Here is a 26,403-nt window from a genome sequence, read left to right as displayed (position 1 = left end):
CCTACTGAAAATACAAAGATTAGCCAGGCATGGTGGCAGGTGCCTGTAATTCCTGCTACTCAGGAGGCTGAGGTAGGAAAATTGCTTGAACCAGGGAGATGGAGGTTGCAGTAGCGGAGATCGCACCACTGCACTCCAGCCTGGGTGACAGAATGAGAATCCATCTCAAGAAAATAAAGAATAGGTGAGAGACAGAATCAAACTCAAATCCAGTCACTCCCTGCCACAGTCATCTTGTGTGTGAAGGCAGTCTGCTACTAGATCAAAGCTCTCAAAGTGGTGCTCAGCCATCTCAGTGGATACACTAGACAATCCACCAGGTGCAGTAGGAAAATATTAGAGCTGCTGTTTGTGTTTATTTCACCCAATCCTTTTGTGATTTTAAATTTCTTATCCATGTTTTATAAGGAACATATTCATGTAGTATTTCTTGCTTCTAATTTGTAAATAGTGGAAAAAGTGGTTTGTAAATATTGGAAGAATGTGCTCAGATTTTTTACCAGTAAAGGTATATGACCAAATAGTTTCGGGACTACTGGCCCAGAGAAGGTGATTTTACCCTCTAGTGATAATTCAATCCCACTACTGTATCAGTGGCTCTTTGGATCATTCTTTCACTCATTCATTTATTCATTCATTTGTTTAGAATCTATGAAGCTGTTGTTGTTTAGGTAATATTTGCCTGTCCTCTGAGAACCTGGATTCTGAGTCTGTTATTTTCCTGCCTGCCTCATGGCTGGAGAACTTTGACAAGCTTCAGGTGTTTGGGAGTGGAAGAATGAGTGAGGAGGGCCTTTTTCCTTAAGCAAGTTTCCCAAGGTGGGTTTTTAGTATTTAGTATGTCTTCAATGGGGAGGGATGTCTGAGTCAGGCCATGGAGCAGGCGTCCCCAAACTACGGCCCGCGGATAAATGAGGCCATTTATCCGGCCCCCCCACCGCACTTCAGGAAGGGGCACCTCTTTCATTGGTGGTCAGTGAGAGGAGCACAGTATGTGGCGGCCCTCCAAAGGTCTGAGGGACAGTGAACTGGCCCCCTGTGTAAAAAGTTTGGGGACGCCTGCCATGGAGAATAAAATCAGTTGACTTCAGGTGAAAGCTATTCCATTGGCCAAGGAGAGGGTTAGCTGCTCAGAGCGAAGGCTAATGAATGACTTCCCACCTACAGTTGACACTGCAGATCTCAGATCTTGCCTATAGTTCCCCCAGGTTAACTGATCAGATGACTAGGTTAACTGATCAGATCTTATATTATTTAATTAAGACACAAAACATAAACTAGCTTATGAGTGATCGTCACACAAGAGCCCACACCCACCCACCCTCTTCTCAGGAGGAGATGACTCACTGGATATCTCAGTCACAGCTTCTCTGAAGTTCCTTTTCATCATCTATGGAAGATGAGGATTTGGGCCTTTCACTATGTTTCCCCACCTCCAATACAGACACATCATTCTCATCTGCCCATTTCCCCAATATAATTAGGTAATAATTTTGGTGAGATCAGTGTTTACATTATGACTACTTAAAACCTATTCACAGCTGTATTAGCTTCCTATTGGTGCTGTAACTAATTGTCAGGAATTTGTTGTCTTAAAACAACACAAATTAATTATCTTACAGTTCTGGAGATCAGAAGTCCAAAGTGAGTCTTACAGGGCTAGAATCAAGGTGTTGGCAGGGCTGGTTCTTTCTGGAAGGCTCTGGGTGAGAATCCATTTCCTTGCCTCCTCTATCCTTTAGAGGCCACCTGCATTCCTTGGCTTGCAGCCTCTTCTTTCATCTTCAAAGCCATCAGTGCAGCATCTTCTCTCTCACTGACTCTGATTCCCTCTGCTTCATTCATCACGTGGCCGCCTTCTTGCTTCCCTCTTAAAAGGATACTGTGATTACACTGGGCCCACCAGATGATCCAGGATAATCTCCCCATTTCAAGACCCTTAATTTAATCACAGTGTCCAAATATCTCTAACCACGTAAGGTAACTTGTTCACAGGTTTGGGGATTGGGACATGGGTATCTTGATCGCTGAGTGGTATCCAGTGGTACTCCTTATCCTTGGTTTCACTTTCCACAGTTTCAGTTACCCAAGGTTACCTGCAGTCTGAAAATATTAAATGGGGCTGGGTGCAGTGCTCATGTCTATAATCCCAGCGCTTTGGGAGGCTGAGGTGGGTGGATCATCTGAAGTTGGGAGTTCAAGACCAGCCTGACCAACGTAGAGAAACCCTATTTCTACTAAAAATACAAAATTAGGCCCAGCGCAGTGGATCATGCCTGTAATCCGAGCACTTTGGGAGGGCTACGCAGGTGGATCACGAGGTCAGGTGATTGAGACCAACCCGGCTAACACGGTGAAACGCTGTCTCTACTAAAAATGCAAAAAATTACTCAGGCGTTGTGGCACGTGCCTGTAGTCCCAGCTACTAGGGAGGCTGAAGCAGGAGAATCACTTAAACCTGGGAGGCAGAGGTTGCAGTGAGCCAAGATCGCTCCACTGCACTCCAGCCTGGGCAACAGAGCAATACTCCACCTTGAAAAAAAAAACCAAAACAAAAAACACAACAAAACCACAAAATTAGCCAGGCATAGTGGCATATGCCTGTAATCCCAGCTACTAGGGAGGCTGAGGCAGGAACCCACTTGAACCCAGGAGGTGAAGTTTGCAGTGAGCTGAGATCATGCCATTGTACTCCAGCCTGGACAACAAGAGTGAAACTCCATCTCAAATAATAATAATAATAAATGGAAAATTCCAGAAATACACAATTTATGTTTTCAATTATGTGTTTTCCTGAGTAGTGTGATGAAATCTTGTGCCATTGCATTCTGTCCTACCAGGGACATGAGTCATCCCTTTGTCCAGCATATTCACGCTGCACGCTCCCTGCCCATTAGTAACTTAGTAGCTGTCTCAGTTATCAGATGACTATTGGAGTATTGCATTGCCCATGTTGAAGTAATGGCCCCAAAGTGCAAGAGCAGTGATCCCGCAATTGGAGTGTGACAAAGAGAAGCTGCAAGTGCTTCATTTAAGTCAAAAAATGAAAGTTTCTTGACTTAAGAAAAAAAATGTAGGCTGGTATTACTAAGATCTGCAGTAAGAATGAATCTGCTGTCTGTGAAACTGCCTTCTGAAGAAGGAAAGAGAAATTTGTGCTAGTTTTGCTGCTGCACCTCCAACTGTGGCAAAAGTTACAGCCACAGTGTGTGATAAATACTTGGTTAAGATGGAAAAGGCATTCAATTTGTGGACGGAAGACATGAACTTCAAGAAATGGGTTCTGATAGATGGCAATTGGGTTTGGTACTGTCCAAGGTTTCAGGCATCTGCTGGGGGGATTGGAACATACCCTCCAAGGATAAGGGGGACTGCTGTATTACATTATGATCGCTTTTCCTTTCCTGGGCACCTTTCTATTTCTCTGCAGTTAGTAATCAACTTTTTTGTTTCCTTAGTTTTTTCATGTACTTATCACAAGTCAACTTCCTCGTAATAGACTCAAGCACACATCAGTTTCACCTTCTTTGGAAACCCCCTGCCCAAAGTCTTTTTACCTACCCCTTCTGAGCTGGTCATTTTCTTGGTTTGCTGCATAGCCGTTGCCTTAGGATGCTCCTTTCCCAGCATCCCATGAGTCTCTTTGAATCTCTTGTGTTGCATCTTCGTTTCCTGCATCCTGTGTCTTCATCTTTCTTGGCTTACCTCTTGGTTTTAGTGGAGTAATTTATCTAATAGCTTCTTAAAAGTGACTACAGGAGGGGTATACCATGTTGAAATGTTACATGCCTGAAATTGCCTTCATTCTACCATCATATTTGATTGATAGTTTGGCTTGAATATAGATTTCTAAGAGAGAAATAATTTCCTGTCAGATTTTGAAGGCTTTGCTCAATGGTGCTCTAGCGTCTAGTATTGTAGTAAAGAGGTCCATGGCCATTCTGAGTTTTAATTACTTGGTATAAAACTTGTTTTATTTTTTTTCTTCCTCTCTTTCTGGAAAACTTGGAGGACATTTTCCCCAGTGTTCTGAAACTTCACAATGATGTGCCTTGGTTTGTCTTAACCTGGATCTCTAATAACAGAGCCCGAGGCAGGAGGCTTATATGCTGTTATTGGGAAGTACAGAGCACAATCTCAGGAAACACCCAAAGAGAAGCAGAGAAACAGGAGAGATGATATGGCGATGCATTATCAAGCTGGCTGATGCTACAGGCAGTTGATTGTGTGATCCTATGGACCTATCCAAGAAGCTGCATAAATTGAATTCAGGACCACTTGAATTTACCCACTGCATTCAGTCTCCCAATGATCAAAGCTTTGCTCCACTTGACATAAATTTCCCTACACTTCCAGGTTGTGCACCCCTCAATATCACACACCTGGTAGTCATAGGGGAGCAGGTGAGAGGCACAGCACAGCCAGATAGTGAAGCTCAGGATAGGTGACCCCAAGCAGCCATTACTGTGGAAGCTTTTGTTCTTAATGGCTGCAGCAACAAACTGTCTCCATGACTGTGGAAACAGATCATGCTGTTGCTAGTGGGTGATCTGATCAAAATGCAAGTGTGTGGGGCAATTGCAAATAACTGAATTCTATACCACTAAGGTCTCACTTCTTAGCCATTGTGTTGGATACTTGGGGGACCCTTCCAATATTTCAATATTCAGCATGCAAATATTCTCTTAAAACTCGTGTTTTCAGTATAGTCCCCCCTGCCCTCAACTGTGCCAGGTGTCTCCCAGCATGTAGATTCCCTGGCTTTCTCTCTCCATAGAGCAAACCCTCAGTCTTTTGCTGGGTGCAGGAGGGCCAGCTGCCTGACCTCACAAAATGGAATAAGAGACCTGGGTGTCTAGCTTCTTCTTAAGTTGACTTTCAGCCAATCCTTTTGTTTTTTATTCATCTTTACTGTCTCCTCTGGAGGCATCCGGCAGCACCAATTCTTGATCTCTTGGGGGCTCCCTTGGTGTAAATCGTGTTGAGTTTTGACCTCTGTCTTCTAGTTTAGGATTCAGCTTTCGTGAATCCGCTAAGGCCACTGCTGCTCATTCACCTGCTTTCCAGCTTCCTGAATTTTGCTTTTATGGTTGACTGCTTTCCTGTTCTCTTTGTCCTTAGGAGTTTGTTCTTTAAAAATAAGAACACTTTACTGTTACTTTCATGAGGCTTCAGGAGGAAAGAAAGAGAATAGCAGGTGCTTAATCTAATGTTTTTAGCTGAACAGCAGCATTATTTTTCTAAATCAAATTGTGTGGCTCCAAGCCTGTCCTCACCCAGGTGACCTGATATCAGTCAGACAGCCCAGTTCAATTTTCCTCTAGGAGCCTTGGTTGGCTTTTAAAGCAAAGACCTTTTTATTCTCTCGTAGGGAAGGAGGAGGTTGGCTTCCAGCTCCCCCGGTTCGCTTGTTTGCTTGCTTGCTTGGAGAAGAGAGGCAGGTGGAGAAACAACTTGTGTTCTTTGAGGCTTCTATAACGGGAGGGACAAAACCCCGGTGAATAGACTGATGGAATTAGCAAGACCTGGGTTTGAATCTAACTTTGCCACTTAGCTATGAGGCTGTAAGAGACTGACATAAGCGGTTTGTGCCTCAGTTTCCTCAGATTCCCAATGTGAGGGACAATACCTCCTTTCCAGTGAGGTCGCAGGGAGTAGAGGAACTGATGTGTCAGGTGCCTGGCACAGGGCCTGGCACAGGAGGTGCTCAACAATGCTGGCTATAGTCGGTGTTCTGGAGTTTCTTGAGGGAAGACCTCCACACCTCCATGTTGCCACATGTATCCTCAGACGTGGCTGCCTGTTTCCTGCCTAGTCCTCTGAAGCCAGAGGTCACCTGGCTGGAAGGAGCTCTATGCCCACAGTTGTCAGGAAACGTCTTATGAGCATACCTGCTGAAGGGCTTCTTTATTTCCCATTCAGTGTACACACTCCCCAACTGATAGGAATGGGGAGGACTCACTGAAGGAAAAAGTAAAGATTTAATGTTTCTATCTCAGATATCATGTATTGCTTTGTTTTAACCTTCTCAAGTGCCAATCTTCTAGGTATTTTATGGCTGAGTCCTGCTCTCCTGCTGCCAGGCATTTGCCCAGGAGTGCTTTTAGCCTTGCCAGGGCTCTGGCGAGGTATATACAGAGCAGCCATGCTGTAGAAGTCAATTGCACTTGGGAGCAGCAGAGCAGGGAGTCAGAGGTCACTCTTCCGGTCACTTGAACAATTGGTGGTTTTAAGGAGGCACCGTTGGTATCAGTCCCCGAAACCTCTTCACATGCTTTCCTCTCAGTCGTGGTTTACTAGCGTTGAGAGTGCTGTGACCTGTTACTAGACCATCCACAGATGGAGAGAGTGTGGCATGGGCCAGCCACTTAAAGGAGGTGCTGGAGTTACCAAGTACCTTGGAGATTTAATAATCATGAGATTTAATGATAATGCTAAGTAATACCTATAAAAATGTATGCAAGGCTCTGTTCTCAGCACTTTATATATGTATATTAAAACGTGTTGAATCCTCACAGCAACTCTTTGAGAGAGGGACCATTTTCATGCCTATTTTTTGGATGGAAACACTGATGTGAAGTTACAGGCTCATTAGTGGCAAAGCTGGGGTTTGGACCTAGAGAGTCCAGCTCCTGTGTTTCCTTCAGTGTATCCTTCCAGATACTGCCTTTCTGAAGTGAGTGGACTTGTTGAAGGATAACACAGTTCATTACCTCCTGTGTCTCGACTGTTGTCGGGAACCCCAGCTCATGTAATGAAGAGACAGATCTAGGTATTTTTCAGGTCTTTAAAATCCTTCTGGTAGCACTGCTTCCCCCAGGTTATCTGGGAGCATTGAAAATGCTTCTTCATAAACCCCTGATGGCCTGAGTTAATCCTTTCCCCATATGCCCTCAAGTCCCCAGGGCCAGAACTAGCTCCTGTGTGCTGGGAAGGGCTTGGTTTCTGCCAGCTGGAGGGTGGAACTGGAATCCCAGCTCTTCAACTTAGATGGCGTGTCACCTTGAGCAAAGTTTGAGGACTCTTTTTCGAGTTCCTCAGCCATAAAGCAGTATGATGAGATTTCCTTCCTACCTGCTAGAGTGGTTGTGAGAGTGTCTGGAGGCAGCATCCTTCTAGCCATAACAGTGAAAAAATGACAAACTTGTGGTGTCATCAGACATTGGTGGAGTCCTCACGTGGTAGCACCCAGTGCTGCAGTGCAGCTTTTCATGCTTCACCAGCCCCGACCCACAAGCTTGGAAAGATAAGTGGCCTGAATGCAGACAAGGCTAGATACGCCAGAACTGGCATGGGGGAAATGATTGTATCAGTACCTCTTTGCTTGAGACAGTGAGTCGCCAGAGGGCAGGGGCCAAGCCTTCTTCACACTGGTGTCGTTATTTCCTGGTTAAGTGCCTGGCATTAGGGGAGGTCAGAATAAAAGAATAAAACTGTAATGCAACACAATGTGTCTGGGGAGCAACCTCAGCCCTACACTGTTCCTTTGGAGGAAGCTGCCTCCTGCCCCAGGGTGCCCTGGATTCCTACACTGGTGTCCTGAGGATCTCCAAAGTGCCTAATACCACATGCCCTTCCCAGGATCCTTCTCTCCCTGGTGTCTGCCAGTCACATGTTAGGTTCTAGGCAGTCATAGATAGCGACTCCATACCTACAATAACGGAAACCCCTCTGGTGAAGGAGGGAGTCTGAAAAGGTGAGCACATACTCAGATTTTACCCAGCCAGAGCCTTCTTCCTGCTAGGCCATACTCTTCAGTACAACCCTAATGCTTTCAAGGCTTTTCAAGAAAGCCTGCTTCTTGAGGCTTTCTCAAATCCCCAAATTTGAGAAACACCATTACATCGTTTTATCTTCTCCCATGAAATGCAGTAAAGTGGCCTGCAGGAGTTAAATTTTCCGTTTCTATCACTATTCTTGAAAAATAATTTTGACCTTGGCTGAAGCCTTTGCTGAAACAATTTTTTAAATTGCTTTTCTTATTTTATGAGGGTGGAGAATTCATTTGGGTTATAGCTTTCTTCCTTCTCTAAGTTTGACATTCCTTTCTTTATTGCTTTAAAAATTGATATTTTCTGGCTCTTGTCTCCCTGTGTACCACCCTCTCCCCACACCCATCCCAAGTGAGAAACATCATTTTCTAAGACTTTTTTTGGTTTTCATTCCTTCCCCAGCACTACCTATTGCCATTTGTTCACCAAGGAAGTTTCTATCACATGATAAGATTACAATATCCCTGAGGTTATGCTATGGAAGCTAAGCAGCCAAACCTGGGCAGACAGCCATGGACACATGGCTGGCTCCCTCTACCATATTTGCTTGGAGTAAATGAGATTCATATCTGAGCCTTGGAGGAATTTCAAATTATACCTTGCCATCGACCTTTAGCCTCCCACCTTTCCCAATTCCCCCCTCCCCACCCCCTAAAAAATCAATTAAGGTAAGATATCTATAGTGCTTTTAACTCTCAAAACAGTTTTCCTGAAATATGCCAAGAGGCCATTTGCTTAGGCAGATTAAGAAATGGTTAGGAGGCGATCATAAGAGACTTCTATTGCAAATAAGAACCCTTTTCTGTATGTAAGAACCCATTATGTGGGCCGCCATTAACAAGGCAGGGCTGGCTTCTAGGATTTAGCACACACTGAACTGCAGCTAGTCAAGGTGGTGTGAAGCCATGGGAAATGGCTGTGTGAAGTCACAGAAAGGGACACTGTGAAGTCACAGGAAGGATCAGTGTGAAACAACAACAAGGGTGTTGTCATAAGAAGAAATTGTGTGAAGTCACAGGAAGGGGCTGTGTGAAGTCATAGGAAGGGGTAGTGTGAAGCCACAGGAAGGGGCAGTGTGAAGTCACAGGAAGGGGCAGTGTGAGGTCACAGGAAGGGGCAGTGTGAGGCGACAGGAAGGGGCAGTGTGAAGTCACAGGAAGGGGCAGTGACAAGTCACAGGAAGGGGCAGTGTGAGGTCACAGGAAGGGGCAGTGTGAGGTCACAGGAAGGGGCAGTGTGAGGCGACAGGAAGGGGCAGTGTGAGGCCACAGGAAGGGGCAGTGTGAGGTCACAGGAAGGGGCAGTGTGAGGCGACAGGAAGGGGCAGTGTGAGGCGACAGGAAGGGGCAGTGTGAAGTCACTGGAAGGGGCAGTGACAAGTCACAGGAAGGGGCAATGTGAGGTCACAGGAAGGGGCAGTGTGAGGCCACAGGAAGGGGCAGTGTGAGTTCACAGGAAGGGGCAGTGTGAGGTCACAGGAAGGGGCAGAGTGAGGCCACAGGAAGGGGCAGTGTGAGGTCACAGGAAGGGGCAGTGTGAGGCCACAGGAAGGGGCAGTGTGAGGCGACAGGAAGGGGCAGTGTGAAGTCACAGGAAGGGGCAGTGACAAGTCACAGGAAGGGGCAGTGTGAGGTCACAGGGAAGGGGCTTTGTGAAGTCACAGCAAGGGGTTGTGTGATGCCACAGAAAGAGGTGGTGTAATGCCACAGTTAGGGGCCATGAGGAGTCAGGAAGGCACAGTGTGATGTCACAGGAAGGGGCTGGGTGAAGTTATAGGCTCTGTGAGGCTGCAGGAAAAGGCATGAGAAGCTGCAGGAAGGGGCAGTGGGAAGCCGCAGGAAGGGGCAGGGGGAAGCCACAGGAAGGGAAGAGGCAGTGTGAAGCCACAGAAAGTGGCTGTAGGAAGTCCAAGTAAGGGGCTCTGTGAGGTCACAGATAGTGGCAGTGGAATGTCACAGGAAGGGGCAATGTGGGAAGGGGCAGTGGGGAGTCATAGAAAGGGGCAGTGTGAAGTCACCAGAAGGCGAAGTGTGAAGTCATCAGAGGGGAAGTGTGGAGTCATAAGAAGGGTCAGTATGAAGCCACAGAAGGGGTAGTGTGACATCACAGGAAGAGGCAATGTGAAGCCACAGGAAGGGGCTGTGTGAAGTCACAGAAATGGGCAGTTTGAAGCCATGGGGACGGGCAGTGGGAAAGAACAGGGAGTTGGAAGTCACGGGAAGTGGGTGTGTCAAGCCACAGGATGGGGCAGTGGGAAGTCACAGTGAGTGGCAGTATGAAGTCACAGGGAGGGGCATTATTTGGCCTCAGAAATAGGCAGTAGGAAGTCACAAGAAGGGGCTATGGGAAGTCGTAGAAAGGGGCTGTGTGAAACCACAAGAAGGTGCAGTGGAAGATCATAGGAAGGTTCAGTGTGATATCACAGGAAGGAGCTGTGTGAAGCCATGGGAAGGGGCAGTGGCAGGTTACAGGAAGTGGCTGTGTGAAGTCTCAGGGAGAAGCAGTGTGAATTCACAGGAAAGGGCAGTGTGAATTCAGAGGTAATGGCTGTGTGAAGCCATAGGAAGAGACTGTGTAAAGTCACAGGAAGGGACTGTGTGAAGCTACAGGTAACAGCTGTGTGAAGCCACAGGCAGGGAAGAGGGAAGCCACAGGAAGGGGCTATGAAGTCACAGGAAGGGGCAGTGTGAAGCCACATGAAAGTAGCTGTGTGAGGCCACAGAAAGGGGCAGTGTGAAGTCACAGGAAGGGGCAGTGAGGTCACAGGAAGAGGTTATGTGATGTGACAGAAAAGGTCTTTGTGAGGCCTTGGGAAGAAGCAGTGTGAAGCTGTATGAAGGGGCTGTGTAGAGCCACAGGAAGGGGGTGTATGATACCACAGGAAGGGACATGGGAAATCACAGGAACAGTCAGTGGGAAGTCACAGGGAGGGGCAGAGGGAAGTCACAGGAAGGGGTGATGTGAAGTAACAGGAGGAGCTTTTAGAAGTCACAGGAAGGGCCAGTGTGAAGCCACAAGAAGAAACCATGTGAAGTCAAATAAGGGGTAGTGTTACATCACAGGAAGAGGTAGTGTGAAGCCAAAGGGAGGGCAATGTGAGGCCAAAGGAGGGGCACTGTGGAGCCAGAGGAAGGAGCATTGGGAAGTCACAGGAAGGGGCTGCTTGAAGCTGCATATGGGGCAGTGGGAAGTCACAATGAGGGGCTGTGTGGAGCCACTGGAAGGGGCTGTGTGACGTCACCAGAAGTGGCAATGTAAGGTTGCAGAAAGGGGCTGTGGAAAGCCATAGTAATGGACAGTTTGAAGTCACAGGAAGTGACTATGTGAAGTTGCAGGAAGTGGCAGTGTGAAGTCATAGGAGGGGAAGTGTGAAGTCATAGGAAGGGGCAGTGTGAAGCCATAGAAAGAGCAGTGTGAAGCCACAGGTAGGGTTCTGTGTGAAGCCACAGGAAGGGGCAGTGTGAAGTCATAGAAAGGGCAGTGTGAAGTCACAGGTAGGGTTCTGTTTGATGCCACAGGAAGGGGCAGTGTGAAGCCACAGGAAAGGGCTGTGTGAAGTTACAGGAAGGTGCTGTGTGAAGTCACAGAAAGGGACAGTCTGAAACCAGAAAGCTGGGGAAGTGTGAAGCCACAGGAAGGAGCTGTATGAAGTCATAGTAATGGACAGTGTGAAGTCACAGGAAGTAGCAGTGTAGGAGTGGGAAATGTGAAGTCATAGGAAGGGGCAGTGTGAAGTCATAGGAAGGAGCAGTGTGAAGTCATAGGAAAGGGCAATGTGAAGTCATAGGGCAGTGTGAAGTCACAAGTAGGGTTCTGTGTGAAGCCACAGGGAGGGGCAGTGTAAAGTTGCAGGCAGGGGCTTTGTGAAATCCCAGGAAGGGGCCAGGTAAAGCCACAGGAAGGGACAGTGTGAAGCCACATGAAGGGACAGTGTGAAGCCACAGGGAGGGGCACTAGGAAATCATAACAAGGGTCAGTGGGAAGTCACAGAAGTGGTGGTGTGAAGCCCCAGTAAGGGGCATGTGAAGCCATGGTAAGGGGCTGTGTGATGTCACAGGGAGAAGCAGTGTGAAGTCACAGGGTGGGCAGTGTGAAGACAAAGGGAGGATCAGTGTGAAGTAACTGGAAAGGGCAGTGGGAAGTCACAGGAAGGAGCTGTGTGAAGCTACAGGACAGGGCTGTGGGAAGTCAGTTAGGGTCAGTGTGAAGTCACAGTAAGGGGCAGTGTGAGGCTCAGGAATAGGCAGTAGGAAGTCACAGGAAAGGTCAGTGTGACATCACAGGGAAAGGAATGTGAAGCCACAGTAAAGGGCAGTATGAAGTCCCAGGAAGGAGCTGTCTGAAGCCACTGGATGGGGCTATGTGAAGTTACATGAAGGGGCTGCATGAGGTCACGGAAAAGGGCTGTGTGAAGTCACAGGAAGTGACAGTGTGAGTTTACAGGAAGAGGCAGTGTGGAGCCATGGGAAGGGGCATTGGGATGTAACAGGAAGGGTGAAGCCATAAGAAGAGGTAGTGTGAAGCCACAGAAAGGGGCAGTGTGAGGTCACAGGAGGAGGCCTTGTGAGGACACAGGCAGGGGTTGTGTGAGGCTCCAGAAAGGGGTAGGGGAAATCAAAGGGAGGAGCAGTGGGAAGTCACAGGAAAGGGCTGTGTGAAGCCACAGAAAGGGGCACTGTGAAGTCACAGGAAGAGGCTGTGTGAAGTCTCAGGAAAGGACGGTGTGAAGTCACAGGAAGGGGCTGTGTGAAGTCACAGGAAGGGGCAGTGTGAAGTCACAGGAAGAGGCCGTGAAGTCACAGAAAGGGGCAGTGTGATGTCACAGGAAGGAACAGTGTGAAGACATAGGGAGGTGTGTGTGAAGCCACAGGCAGGGATGGTCTGTGTGAGGCCAAAGGAAGGGGCTTTGTGAAGCCACAGGAAGGACCAGTGTGAAGTCCTGGGAAGAAGTGTTGTGAAGTCACAGGATGGGGCAGTGAGAATTTACCGGAAGGGACAGTGTGAAGTCAGAAAGGGGCAATGTGAAGACACTGGAAGGGGCCATGTGAGGCCACAGGAAAGGGCAGTGGGAAGTCACAGAAAGGCTGTGAAGGCACAGGAAGAGACCATGTGAGGCCATAGGAAGGGGTAGTGGGATGTCACAGGAAGGAGCAGGGCTGTGTGAAGTCACAGGGAGGGGAAGTGGGAAGTCACAGAAGGGGGCTGTGTGAAGCCACAGGAAGAGGCTGTGTGAGGCCATAGGAAGGGGCAATGTGAGCTCACAGGTAGAGACAGTGTGAAGCCACAGGGAGAAGCAGTGTAAAGTCACAGGAAGGGGCTGTGTGAAGCCACAGGAGATAGCCATGCGAAGTCACAGGAAGAGGCTGTGCGATGTCAAAGGAAGGGCTGTGTGAAGTCACAGGAAGGGCTTTTTGAGGTCACAGAAAGTTGCTGTATTTAGTCACATGAAAGGGCTGTGTGAAGTTACAAGAAGTTGTTGAACGAGACAGCAAAAATTGCAGAAAAATCCCAGGTTTCTTCCCCATGCTTAGCACCTCCCTATACTCACATCTTTGTCTCAAGACTCTGGATTCTTCCCTCATCATTGTGTGTGAAGTGAAAAGTACATGGGCTACTGGTACTTTTAAAATCTTGCCTGCCACTAATCTGAATTTCTACCATTGTAACGTTATCCTATTAGCACATTTGTTGTAGGGTTTTGAGAACTCCTGGCACATGGTATGTGTTCAGTAAGTGGTCATTTTTATTGGGATCTGCTATATCGCCTCATAAATTAGATGTTTTCAATTTCCTGGATGATAGTCTGGAGAATTCTTGACGTGGAACTGGGGCACCATCTGGTTCTGGAATGAGCAGGAGGCATAGAACCTGCCTGGTTTCAATATCAAGCCCTAGACTAATTTGAGGTAACGGATTGTTAGAAATCTGCCTCTGACGCTGCCTCTCAAATACGCCCAGTTTGGAGTGTATCAAATGGTGACATTTTCTCGTTGATATTCCTCTATTTCTTGAAAAAAGAATAAAAGAGGACAAGAGACATAACAAAGCTGTTTTCAATTTGAATGAAAAACATTTTTATTTTTCCTCAATTTGTCCTAATACAAAAAGGTTGCAACCTGCCTTTGACCTCATTCAAGCCTCACTTTATGGATGAACTGATCAGTCCTGAGCAGATAAGCATCCTTTGAGACAAGGCCCACCCCAAAGACCTAGTGTAGTCTTTTGGAATCAGGGCTGGAGCAGGGGCTTTAGGTGGCAGCTTCTTCCTAGGGTGGCACAGCAACTAGGTCAGCTAGCTCTGAAGCCAGACTGCCTGCCAGGTGCTGCCCTTGCCAGCGGTGTGAGCCTTGGGCCTTTCTGATTCTTTACGCATTCTTTTCCTCACCTGCAAAATAAGGACGCTAACAGTAGTACATATCTCATAAGTCGGGAGTGAGGATTAAATTAGAAGTAAGGGTTTCAAGCAGTCTCAGGCACACAGTGAATGCTGAATCAATGTTAGTTATTACTCCTTTGGTTTTCTTTCTTTTTCCTGGAATTGGCTGAGCCAGAAATTACAGGGGCAAAAGTCTCCTCTTGTCTTTAAGTTGCTGATGTGGAAGGAAAAATCAAAGCCCTCAGATGGAGCTGAGCAAGGGAGCCTGGCCTGGTGGTAGCTTTGGAGACAGGCTGGCTGTTGTTCTGCCCACAGTGGAGCAAACAGCCCAGCCTCCCAGAACTCAGCAGATCTGACTATAGAGGGAGGCTGTGCCTGTTGCCTTTGCCCCAGAGGCCGATTCAGCTCTCCTTGCCTGGGATCTGACTTTGGGAAATCAAGGAAAGCAGGGTTGCCCGCTGGGTTCCTCCCAGGACTGGGACATGTGGTTTTAATCTAGCCCTCTGACAGTCTGTTCGTGTATTCCCTTTTACCCCAGCCATAGTTTTGTTATGACAAACTGCACTTTAAGAAATGGAACAGAAACTCTAAATTCCCAAATCTTTGCCAGTTTCACTCAGAGTCTAAGTAGTGATGAATCAGGCAGGGTGGCTGTTTAGAAGGGGGCAAAAGTTGGGGAATAGAAACTAAGAGGTTGTCACACCTTTAGCGATGACTCCAGAGCCAGACCCAAGTTCAGTTTTTATCACACACACACACACACACACACACAAAACCCCATCATATGACTTCCCTCTACCCCTTCTCCCACTCAGAAAAACTCTTAAGAAAGCACTTTACAAGGGCTTTGTGATTTTGTCTGTTTGGATAGGGAGAAGAACATATGACCTCTGTCTTCTCTCCATCTTCCTGCCCAGCACATTATCCTATCGTCTATCATCCACGGCAGTTTGGTGGAGAAGCAGATTTTTGTCATCCTTTTTTGATGTCTGGTAGTTGAGGAAAGATGATTTAGCCTCTGTCTCTGCCAGCTGGTCCCTGAGCAGCCAGCCGAGTGCAGTCATATTTGTAAGCAGTGGAGGTGTCAGGGTGTAGAGTGGTGCAGGCTGTAGAGGCAGTCTGGGGGTGGGGGTAAAGCTCTAGTGCCAGCCTATCAGGAAAGATCTTGACTTGATTTCCTCAAAGAAGAGCGTTCCTTTCCTTATAGAAATGAGGAAAATCTTCTGCTGCCGATTACAGTACAAACTGTAAACTATAAGCACATAGTCCTTTCCTCCAAGTGTCCCTGTTTCTCAAGCTGTCTCTGTGCAAAGTTCATTTGTATTAAATCTTTCCAGAAAAGTTCTTAAAAGGCCTCCATTTGACAGAAGGCTCCCTCCATACCATCTTACTGGGGAAACTGGTTCAAGAGATACATCTGTGACTGGATTGCACCATCATCTTCATTACAGCCTAAGCCCTATTTATAGAGACACTACCGCACTCTTTTTAACTGAGGGAGGGGTGCCAGACTTCATTGCTAACCTGCCTTCCTGTTATCTGACCAAGGGCACACATTGAGCCCAAGAGATGCCACCGAAATGTGTGTATTCATTGGGGTTTGCTGTAATAATGCTGCATAACCAACAGCCTCACAGTCTCAACAGCTAACCAAAACATATGCCTGTATCTTTATTATAGGAGTTGGGTAGGCTGGGCCCAGTGAGCATGGCTGGGTTGGCTCTAGGCTGGAGGTTGAGTTCAGGTTTGCTCCAGGTACTTTACCTGGGGCAAGCTCTTCTCGCGGTGAGGACATATTTGCAAGGAGGCAAGCCAAACCACACAGCACGCTTAAAGCCTCCAGTAGGACATGGTATATGTCACATCCCAGTAGTGAAACAAGTCACATGGCCAAGGCCAAAGAGAGTAGGCAGGGAAGTAGACTGCATCTGCAGTGCAACTATGGCAAGGTGGGAAGAATTGTGGACAAATAATGTCATGAAGGACACTGCCCTTGATGGTTAGAACTTCATGGTTGAGAGCTGCACTTCCTGGTCGAGAGCTGTTTTCACCCTTGTGGAGGCGATGGCAGGGAGTTTGGAGGTGGCTCATGTCCCCTGCCTCATACAGTTCCCCAGCTTCTCAGTGGGCTGGGCTCCTTCAGGCAGAACTCTCCTGGCTTCCCTTCCCACAACGGCTAGGCAGCCCCAACCCCGCTCTTGTCAGAATCTCAGTCTTCTCCTTTAACTCCCTCGACATACCTCCCTTCTGGCTCCCATGCTTTCCCTCCTCACCTCCCCATGTGATTTTAAAAGGCCAAGACATTCTTTCCAGTTCCATCCCGGTTATCTTCGGAAGAAACTGCAGTAGACAATGAGAACTTTCTCACTGCCCAGGTGGCCTCCTCCTGGCCCACGCTTGTGGTTTTACAAGGAAAGAGCTTCTCTTTCTGCCTCTACCTTCAGTTATGCTCCCAAATATCCCCACTTTTCCTCTGACTTTTACAATGAGCCAAAACCCAGGAAGAGGAGTATTTTCAGATTCCTGAAAGGTAGTCTGTATCCAGAAGTGGGGACAGAAAATCCCAGATCCCACCACTCATGTAAATATACCCAACCATGTAGTGGGCCTTTTATATACTTTGACTCATTTATTTCTTGTGCCAACTCCTGGAGGGAAAAGATATCTCATTCTCCCCATTTTATAGCTGAGAAAAAGAGGCAGAGAGGTTGTGTGCCTTGCCTATTGCAACACAGCTCAGAAGGGCAGAAGCAGAACTCAGAGATGTCTTCCCCGAAACCTGTGTGTCTATTTCTCTGGCTACCCGCTGCTGTTTTCATTGCAACTGTGGGTGGATAGGACTGTTAGACTCATGGGCATCTTCTCTGGGGAATTAAGGAGGAGTATTGGTGAAGGGGTGGGAGGTGGGGCTTGATGGGGAAGGAGAAATAGGGTAGCTATAGAACCAGACAGCGAAGGTAACTCCATTTCTCCTTCCCGCCTGCCATGATCATTGCAGGGCAGAAAAGACAGGGTGTGTAACTTGGATGGTTAGAATTGAGGGGAAGAGGTGTGGCCATCCCCCAGCATGTCTGCAGTGACAGGGTCAATTTGAATCTCACTGGACTTTCTAGCAGAATGTACATCATTCCCCTTTCTTGTTTTCTCTAATGTACTCTTTATTATTCAGATGAATATTCCTCTTCAGTTGATTTTTTTTTTTTTCGGTCTGATCAAAGCTGCTTTTCTTATCCCAAAGCTTTACTTGGGTGGCCCTGCCTGGGACATCTGCTCATGGCCATTTTGAACCTTTCTGTCTGCCCAGCTGCACAACTGCCAACTTTCCCCAGGTTTTCTGAAGCCAAGTGAGGCTGAGAGAAGAATCAAAACAGCCTGTCTTCTTGAAACATTTTTAAAAGATGATTTATTTTTCCCTAGTGATATCCAATACTTTAGGAATTCAATACATTTTTTATCTTAGAAGAAAGAAGAAAAAAACAAGCCAAATTGTCCGTGGTCATTTCCCCTTTTAGTGGTAATTTAAAATGTTGGTATTCTTGCCAGCTATGTGGCCCTGGGCACACATTAGCACTCTGGACCTTTCTGTTTTCTCAGCTGTAAAATAGGAATTATATAATTCCTATTTCTCTAGGTTGTTGTGAGAATTAAAGGGGATAGTAATTTATATATGATGAAAGGATAAGGGCAATGAGAAGAAGTGGGGCCCAACAACTTCCTCTCTTGGCATCTCTTCTGTAGAAATATTTAGATTCTTTCCAAGAGCTGCATGTATTGGATGCTCAGTGCAATATTGTTTGTTACAGTAGAAAACCTGGAGATGATCTAAATATCCTTCTGTTGAAGAATGGATAAAGAAATCATGGCGTATTTCCACTGTGAAATATTATGCAGCAGTTAAAAAGAGTAAACCACCTCTATATGGAGAGACAGAGGAAAAGCTTCAGGGCCTCTTATGTCAATCAAAGCCAGCTATGGCATAGTTACCTCCTTTATGCTGAAAATAATTACCACATGTAGTAGACTGAAAAATTACCCCCAAATTCTGTGCGTGTTACCTTATTTAGAAAAAGAATCTTTGCAGATCTGATTTAGGATCTTGAGATGGGGAACTTATCCTGATTACCCAGGTGGACCCTAAATGCCATCACAAATATGCATATAAGGAAGAGGCAGAGGGAGATTTGACACAAAGAAAAGAGGGGACCGTGGAGGCAGAGACAGGAGTGATGTGACTACAAGACAAGGTCCCGACAGCCACCAAAAGCTGCAAGAGGCAAGTAACGGATTCTCCCCTAGAGCCTTTGGAGGTAGCCAGGCCCTGCTGACACCTTGATTTTGACCCAGTGAAACTGATGTGGAACTTGTGGCCTCCAGAACTGTGAGAGAATGTATTTATGCTGTTTTAAGCCAGCAAGTCAGTGGTAACCTGTTATTGCAGCTACAGGAAATGAATACTCTTTAACATATGCATATGTTATAATGCAAAGAAAAGCCACAGCCTGAGAAGATGCACACCCTAATTGCTAACTGTGGCTCCCTCTGGGGAGAGGAAGGAGATGTTCGATTTTGCTGTGACGTTTTTGGTATTATGTGGGTTTTTAACAGTGCCTATCTATGCATGTAGTACCCGTGTGTTTTTTAAAATAGCAATAGAGACCAAACTAAAAACATATCTAATTGAGACAGAAATTTAGGATCTCACTTCAGAAAAATCATCAGATAAAGGTATCTTAGGGGATGGCAAGGCATCATTTGTTTAATAGAAGAGGCTCAGTCCTACTGAACACCCTTAGTTGCAACCATATCGAATGCCTCTCACGATGGAGGTTAGAGTACCCCCACCCACCAAAAGGGGACTGACTTTTGTCCCCTATTGGTTGAGGGCTGTCACCAGAGGTGTCACCCTGAGCTTCCTGGCACAGTGGGCAAGAAAGCGGGAGTGATCAGGTCCTTGGGACTGGCAGTGCGCAGGAAGGTTGCCTGCTGTGGGGGCAGCCAGAGTCCAGCTATGGGTACACAACATGGGTGTGTTCACTATATTCTCTTATTTTCTGTTTTTTTTTATTTTTTATTTTTTATTTTTTTTATTTTATTTTTTATTTTTTTTTATGGAGTTTCACTCTTGTTACCCAGGCTGGAGTGCAATGGCGCGATCTCGGCTCACCGCAACCTCCGCCTCCTGGGTTCAGGCAATTCTCCTGCCTCAGCCTCCTGAGTAGCTGGGATTACAGGCATGTGCCACCATGCCCAGCTAACGTTTTTTTTGTATTTTTAGTAGAGACGAGGTTTCACCATGTTGACCAGGATGGTCTCGATCTCTTGACCTTGTGATCTACCCGCCTCGGCCTCCCAAAGTGCTGGGATTACAGGCTTGAGCCACCGCGCCCGGCCCTATTTTCTGTTTTTTTGATGCTCTGGTGTCTGGTGCCTTGTGGACTCAGGGAAAGACTGCCCCTCCCAGGGTTAGCTAATTCTTAAGGAGAGTAACCAACTGGCCTCTGAGCACACCTTTCATATATGAACCAACCAATTTTGAGTCTATATCACCCACCTTATTTTATTAGGTTTCTGTCTGTCCTCTGCCCTATCACCTGTAGCCCAGACCCGCTGAAATAATTCAATTTCAGTTTGCTTAACTTTTTTTGCTCATTTGGTACCGTGAAAACCGCAGTAGAGGCTGCAGCTGCATTTGCTCTCTCTCTCTTTGCCTGCCCATCTCAGCTCCTGCGGCCCTGTGTGTGCCTGTGTGGCATGCTGTACCTCCTGTTTCTAGGGGAGTGTGAGTATAACAAAAACTTATTTCATGGCAATCATTTTTGGGTCTATGTGTCTTACCATACCTGCTTGAGACAAATTCTGGGTACATTTTAAAATAATGGGGCACAAAAAACATCTGCTGTGTTGGGTGGCTGGTGGCGGTGGCTGGCATTCCAAACAGACAAGAGCCTTGGAGATTGGAGGAGCCCTCTTCGCCAGCAGAGTTGCAGTGTCACAGGCCAGGGAACAGTGTTTCCACCTCCCTGATAACCTCTCTTATCTAACAGCTCATTTTGCAGAGAGCTTCTCGTGTGCCAGGCACCATGATAGTCCGGAGATGCAATTGTGAGCCCCTGTCCTGCCTGCAGGGATCAACCCGTCCATTGAGAGACAGACATTAAATGGTCAGGTCTAGTACAGAGTGAAAAGGGGTGTGCTTGGGGAGGAAGAGTGTGTTATGGGAGCACACAGCGAGCAATTCATTGCGGAGTCTCAGGGGAAGGCTTCCTGGGGAAGGTGGTGTCTAAGCTGAGACCTGAGCAATGAAAACAGGGAGGAGGGGACTATTCCAGGCCGAAGGATCAACAGGTATAAAGGTCTGGAGACAGTGGGTCTGGCACTGTCCAGAATTGAAAGAAGTTTAGCATGGCTAGAGCACTTCTGGCATTTAGATGTTCTCTAAAGAGACTTTGAAGGTTATGATCCAGTTTGTGGCAAGTGGCCTGCAGAGGAGCAGGAGTGGGAGCAAAGGGGGCTATTACAGGTGTCCTGGTAAAGAAGAGGGTGCCTGGGCTCAGTCACAGAGGGTCTAATGAGAAATGGACTGATTCAAGAGATGTTTAGGAGGAAAAATTTGCAAGACTTAGATGTATGAGGCAGAGGAAAGGTGGAATGAAGGTCAGGCCCAGATTTCTGGCTTGGGTATCTGGGTGGATGGTGCTACCTTTTAACCAGGTTGGAAACAGAAGGAGGGTAATGTATAAGGGAGGGGATGAGAAGGTGAATAAATTATAAAGTGGAGAACTGGTAGGTGACCTCGTGGTCCCTCCCTCTCTCCTTGACTCTTAGAAGTCTAAGTGGGATAGGTGGATCACCTCACTGCCTGGTCCATGTCACTCCAAAGGGCTTCAAGGGTAGTCTTTCCAGAGGGATGCTGCTAAGTGATCAGCCCGGAGGCTGCACTCAATTCACACAAAACTGGTGAATAGATCTTGTGCAAATGTGTAGAGGGAGCAAAATTCTTGGAATTCTTAGGGCTGCTTGGGTGCTGTGGCTCCTGAGCACAGAAGTTGGAAAAAGGCGGTTGCTCTGAGGGCCAGTTAGTCACTGCATTTGGTAAGGGCATGCTTCTTTCTTCTTAAAAACGTGCCATTGAGGACTGCTGGTATAAACATGGCAGCGTCAACGCTGCATCCTCACCTTGTCCTGGAAACTAGCAGAAAGCAACAAAGAAAGTGGAAGACAAAATGCAAATTCCTTTTTCAGCTAAATTAGAAGGCAGTCACCAAAATATTCGGGAACAGTGTAAGAAGCAGCCAGTTTCATACTGGAGCAGTATTGGAAGAAGTAAGAAAGAGTAGAAGAGGGAGCCTAAGTTGGCAGATTTCAGAAAGTACCAGTGAAATATACCTGAAGGTGAGTGACACACCTGAGGAGCAGAATCATCATTCCCCTACCCCTTGTCTGCAAAAGAGGGTGTGGAAATGGGATGGGGGCAAGTTTAGTGGCGCAGAGGATTCAGCTGAACTATTGGGATTAGAAAAGCAGAGGACAATGTGACATATAAAGAGCCATGCTAACAAGCCGTATTTGCAGGACGCAGACTGACCATGGGGTAGATCAGAAGAAGAGAGTATCTGCCTTATGAAAACCAGCTGATTTCAAATTCCACTGGGTTCTACAGGAACCTCTTTCAATTGACTGCTCCAACTCATACAATAAAAAGAACCCAGCATCTATACTGAGACACTGTGATAAAAAAGGAGACACAGAACAGCAGTGTTTCTTAATAGATGAGGGCTGATCACCTGAAAATATTACGTGGAAACAGTGGAATTTTGAGCAATCTTATCGCGATGAATTTTTAAAACTTAATATACCCTCTGTGAAGAAATACCACAAAGCAGAAATGCAAGAATTCAAGAAAAAATGGTAAGATGGAAAGACATGAAATATGAGCTGAAAAGAAGTAAGGAAAAGTAGAAACTAACAGAAATGGTGAATAAATAAATAAAACACAGTAAGTCAAATAGAGTATAAAAACAAGAAAAGTGAACAAAAAGAAATGAAAATAGGATTAAAGAGAAGGTATAAGGCAGATAAAGGAGATCTAATATATACATAATGAGGAGCCTAAAGAAGAAAGTAAAAGTAAAGACATGGAATTGAACAAATATTTAATAATTAGTTCAAGAAAATTCTGATGAAATAAAAAGACTTGTGTCTACCTTTTCTAATAGGGCATACTGCATGCCACGAAAAGCTGACCTGAAACAGTCAACACTGATAGATCCTAGGAATGTTACTGGATGTGAAAGAAAAAGAAAGAATTTGTGGGGCAGCCAGGCAGGGTAAAAAATCAGTTTAATCATAGATTTCCCTTAATGTTATGAAACAGTGGAGCAGAACCCATAAGCTATTCAAAGAAAGAAACTGTGAGCCAAATATTTTATGTCTAAGCAACTTTACTTCACATATGAATGCTGTAGAAAACAGTTTGAACATGCAGGAAATCAGAGAATATTATTCCCATGTGAACTTCAGTCAACCAAGAAATAATGGGAAACTGTGGCTAAGGGGACAGGTGTGTGCATAGAATATATTCAGCTGAATAACTAAGACCTGAACAAATGTGTCTATTAGAGTGAGGGAATTGAATGTATATGCTTGCTATTGTACCAATGCAGAAATGACACAAATATAAACAATTGGAAGGGGGATGAAGGCAAAAGTTGGAGGAAAGAACTAATACGCTGTTTACTTCATTAATAATAGCAGACAACTAAAGAATATTATTTAAAGCTGAAAAATATATAGAAATATAAACATATTTAATTGTACAAAGGCAAACATTAAAAAGATGATGAAAACTGAATGGTAGAGGAAAGGGAGCAGGGAGAGAAAATAATTTTAATGTTGTTCTTTTTACAGGATTAACAGTTACAGTCTAAAGAACCAGTCAACTAAGGGCATACAATCATTAGGACCCAAATCAAAATTTCCTAAATATTATAAGAAATATACAGCAAAAGACAAGTAAAAGTAAGTGAAAAGAAAACATAATATAAGACTTCAAATATTATAAATACTGTTGATGAAAAGATCAAGCTTGTAAAATATTTGAAGAGATTTATTCTGAGCCAAATATGAGTGGCCAGTGGCCAGTGACATAGCCCTCAGGAGATCCTGAGAGCAGGTTATCAGACTACAACTTTGTTTTATGCATTTTAGGGAGACATACGACATCAATCAATACATTTAAGATGTATATTGGTTGGGTCCAGAAAGGAAGGGCAACTGGAAGTAGGGGCTTCTAGGTCATAGGTAGATTCAAAGATTTTCTGATTGGCAATTGGTTGAAAGAGTTAAGTTATTGTCTAAAGACTTGGAGTCAATAGAAAGAAATATCCAAGTTAAGATAAGAGCTTGTGGAGACCAAGGTTTTATCATGTAGTTGGAGCCTCTAGGTAGCTGGCTTCAGGGAACAGATTGTAAATGCTTCTTATCAGACATAAAGAGGCTGTTCTATCAGTCTTAAGGTATGTGTTGATGTCAATGTTGGTCATCTGGGCCTACATTTCAAAAGGGAGGAGGGCATGATGAGGCTTGTCTGGCTTCCTCTTCCCATCATGGCCTACACCAGTTTTTCAGGTTAACTTTGGAATGCCCTTAGCTGAAAGAAGGGGTCCATTCAGATGGTCAGGGGGCTTAGAATTTTATTCTGGTTTGCCATACAGAAAGTGTACTGTAAAATATTATGACAGAACTAAGACTAAACATGCATAGCATATCAAGTAATGTAAATAAGCTAAACCTACCTAATGAAAGAACACAGAGCTGTCTTGGTGGAAGTGTATGTGCGTGTGGGTGTGTGGAGTGAGAGTGGTGAGTGCAGAGCATACAGAGTCATCTCCTAACCCCCTACCCCATGGTAGAACATGAAGGAACCCTCAGAGCTAGTTTAAGAACCATTGTTCCATCCCATCTCTGGTAAACAGGCAAGAGATTACAGATGCAATCCAGGTTTGGGGAGCACAGGTTGTCTAGAGGACCACACAACTGACAAGGAAAATATTCTCTAGGCTTTGTCTCCCTGCCCTGTGGTCCTGGAGGCCCTGCTGAAGTTGGGGGAGAGGGGATATCAGAAGCCTGCCCTCACCTGTTTTCCCCACTGTTTATTATTTTGCGGTTCCCCACTTAAATCAGGGTGTCCAAGCAGGGGATTTGTGGCCCTGGGACACAGGCTCGCCTGCTGGCTTCTTCACAGAAGCACGAATGCCTGGGGTGTCAGGTGAGTGGGAAGATGTTTTAGCACCTAAGTGCCAGAGGCCAAGGGGATTTTCTCTACTATCTCCTCCCCTCCAGGTATGGGGGAGGGAAGGTTAGTGTAAGTGGTCCCTCCAGCAGCAGCTTCAGGTGGATGGAAGGTGTCCTTTGGCCCTGAGTCACCCTGTATTGGTGTGTCCCACTGGGTCTTGGGAAATCAGCTCAGAGCTGCAAGGGAGGCTTGGGTTATCATGGTCTCACTGTTCAGGCCAAGGTGGGTGATTGGGTCTCCCAGTGGTGACTGGGCAGTGGCAGAAAACCCTCATTTCAATCCTCTTCTCTGAAAGCCACCCTTAAGGGCCCATATCCTCTTACTGGGCAATGGTGGCGTGTGTGGGTCCTCTTGTGCAGCTTTGCTCTGCTACAGGTGCCTGTCATGGGCAGAAGGAGGTTCAGGGGAGCCCAGAGCTGAGTCCACCTCCACTGTCCACCAAGAGCTAGAATCACTGGGTATTGTGGGAAGTGAGGCCTCAAAGGCTATTTCAGCCAACCCAATCCCTTGTAGATGAGGAAGCTGGTCCAGAGAGTGGGGTAATGTGGCCCCGCAGACTTCAGCCTGCTGACCCCTGTCCAGTGCTCCTTCCACCACCACACACTGGCCCCCTGAGGCTGCGGTGTTTGGCAAAAGTGGGGCCAAGAGACAGTGCACCATTCATGGAGGTGCTAAGAGGGAGATGCTGGCCTCATGTCCAGAAGGCAGAAGAGGGTAGAACAGGGAGAGAACCAGTGTGGAGGAACTAGAGGTAGGAGGCAGCCATGGGCACTTTTTATAGCTGGGCTGTAACTGAGTTTTCTCACTTCCTTTTGATTATTTTCTGATGTTCATGGTGCTGATAAATGTGTTCGGTTCCTGCAGAAACTGCCACTGGCTTAGAAGGGAATGAACTAGGCGTGGTGGTGGCACACCTAGAATCTCAGCTACTTAGGAGACTGAGGCAAGAGAATTGCTTGAATCCAGGAGGCAGTTTCAGTGAGCCCAGACCAGGCCATTGCACTCCAGCCTGGGCAATAAGAGCAAAACTCCGTCTCAAAAATATATAAATAAATAGAAGGGAATGAAAACATGGATAAATTAAGAAATTCATGAGGGGCAGCATTCCTCTGGGCCGCGTGGTTGGAAGGAAGGAGAAGGTCAAATGGGTACTGAAGGAGAGGAGGAAAAGCTTTTTTTTTTTGGAGGTGGAATTTTGCTGCTGTCCCCCAGGCTGTAGCGTAATGGTGCGATTTTGGCTTACTGCAACCTCTGTTTCCTGGGTCTCCTGCCGGGGTCAAGTGATTCTCCAGAGTAGTTAGGATTACAGGCATGCACCACCATGCCTGGCTAATTTTTGTATTTTTAATAGAGACACGCTTTTGCCATGTTGGCTAGGCTGGTCTCGAACTCCTGACCTCAAGTGATCCACCTGCCTCAGCCTCCCAAAGTGCTGGGATTATAGGCATGAGCCACCACGCCCGGTCAGCAAAGGCTCTTTTAATTGCAGAGGGAAGAGAACTCAGAGATGATCCTAATTAGGTCTTTTTGGCTGCACGTAGCAGGAGCACCCATGATCCACAGCTGAACTATAGAAGGAGAATAGGTATGTGGATGCTGCTCAGCTCCAAGGAGCCCCAGGCAGTGGCTGCTGCTGCTCCTGGGCCAGCTCAGAACTGGAACTGCAGTGCCGGAAGCTGGAGAAGGCACTCCTTCCTGTTTTCATCTCTGGCTTGTCTGTGTGACTGTTTCCTTCTCTCTCCTTGCAGACTGGCTCTCAACAGAGTATGGCCCACTGATATCATCTTTGGCTGGGTGGCAATGGGGCCCTGCTCTCTATTTCATGAGCAGGACAAGTCAGCCTTGCTGATTTATCACAAGCCCATGCTCCCAGGAGTGAGGTTGGGGGTGAGGCTCTGTTGGCCCAGCATGGGTCAGGGTCTAGGATGGCCCCATCAGCTTAGGTCATAGGTTGGAGTCAC

General features: G+C 46.5%; 1 protein-coding gene across 3 annotated transcripts in view; it reads left to right on the top strand.

Moving 5' to 3' along the window:
* The window catches only part of GASK1A (golgi associated kinase 1A), a 70,695-nt gene that overhangs the window by 23,540 nt on the left and 20,752 nt on the right, over nucleotides 1-26,403 (top strand). Inside the window, exon 1 of one of the 3 annotated variants that reach the window (XM_074404034.1) lies at nucleotides 19,346-26,027. The exons of the other annotated variants lie outside the window; for them this stretch is intronic. The gene's annotated coding sequence lies outside the window, so the exon portion shown is untranslated. Of the gene's footprint in view, nucleotides 1-19,345; nucleotides 26,028-26,403 lie in introns of those variants that run through there. 3 annotated transcript variants of the gene reach the window in all.

This window comes from Saimiri boliviensis, chromosome 8 (assembly GCF_048565385.1).
Source record: "Saimiri boliviensis isolate mSaiBol1 chromosome 8, mSaiBol1.pri, whole genome shotgun sequence".
NCBI lineage: Eukaryota > Metazoa > Chordata > Mammalia > Primates > Cebidae > Saimiri > Saimiri boliviensis.
The sequence above is the reverse complement of the archived record's forward strand: the minus strand, read 5'-3'. Positions and strand labels throughout refer to the sequence as shown.